Source organism: Octopus bimaculoides, chromosome 8 (genome assembly GCF_001194135.2).
Source record: "Octopus bimaculoides isolate UCB-OBI-ISO-001 chromosome 8, ASM119413v2, whole genome shotgun sequence".
Classification (NCBI taxonomy): Eukaryota; Metazoa; Mollusca; class Cephalopoda; order Octopoda; family Octopodidae; genus Octopus; species Octopus bimaculoides.
This window is the reverse complement of record NC_068988.1, coordinates 79,576,203-79,577,510: the sequence shown is the minus strand read 5'-3', so window position 1 is coordinate 79,577,510 and position 1,308 is coordinate 79,576,203.

Here is a 1,308-nt window from a genome sequence, read left to right as displayed (position 1 = left end):
TATATATATATATATATATATATATATGTATATGTATATGTATATGTGTGCGTGTGTATACACTGACACAAACAAACGTGCGTACATACATATATATGTTTATATGCGTGTGCATGTGTTTGTCGGTGATGTGTGTGTGTGTCTGTACATATGTGTGTGTGTGTCTGTACATATGTGTGTGTGTGTGTGTGTGTGTGTGTGTGTTCCTCACCACCGCTTGAGAAGCAGGCCGGCAAAAGAAATCGACAGAATAAGTACCGACGTAAAAAAAGTACAGGAGCCGATTCGTTCCACTAAGATTCGTCAGGGCGGTGTCCCAGCACGACTGCAAGTAAAAGAAAAGATTCACACACACACACACACACACACACGCATAAAATTATAATAAAGGTGTTGATTGATTACAACACCAGTCTGGTGGAGTAATAATCTAAGTCAGTGGTTCCCAAACTATGAGTCGCGACCCACTGATGGGTCGCGAACGGAATCCTAGTGGGTCGCAAAAAGTTATAAAACTACGCATTAGCTTTGATTAACTGTTGTCTATCGAGATAGTTCAAGACTCATGTTTTCAATACCAGACTGGTTGTTTTACCAAGCAGTAGGCTTTTTTCACGAACTTAACAAATCAGAGGTAGTCATTTTCTCAAGTTATTTATTCGTACGTAATCGTAAAATGGAAAAGTCTGTTTTTACATATTTATAGAGAACTTTAACTAGGCGCAGTACAACACTGATCGAGCCGATAACAGTTACTGCTTCGAGGTTTTGTATTAGAGTCAATACCTGCCCATAGGGTATGGAGACGCTGAAACTGTTATAAAACGTTTTGTTTCACATTTAATATAACCCTAACGCTAACCCTGTAGAGTTAAGTGGGTCGCGTCTCTAAAAAGTTTGGGAACCACTTAGATTCTAAGTGGTTCCTAGACCATTTGGGGTCTATTTCTAGCAGACTGGAGTTGTAATCATTCAACACCCTTATTACAATTTTAATATAAATTAACCATTATGGTATTTTAGTATGCTGGCTGGCCACTGATAAACCATTAAATAATGACTTTATACTAATTACCATAAATATTGCCGCCATGCTGGAGCACTACCTTTAGTTGAGCAAATCGACCCCAGGACTTATTCTTTGTAAGCCTAGTACTTATTCTATCGGTTCTCTGTTACCAAACCGCTAAGATGCGGGGCCGTAAACATACCAGCATCTGTTGTCAACCGATGGGGGTGGGGAAGAAACAGAAACAGATACATACATACATATATATATATATATATATATATATATATATATATATA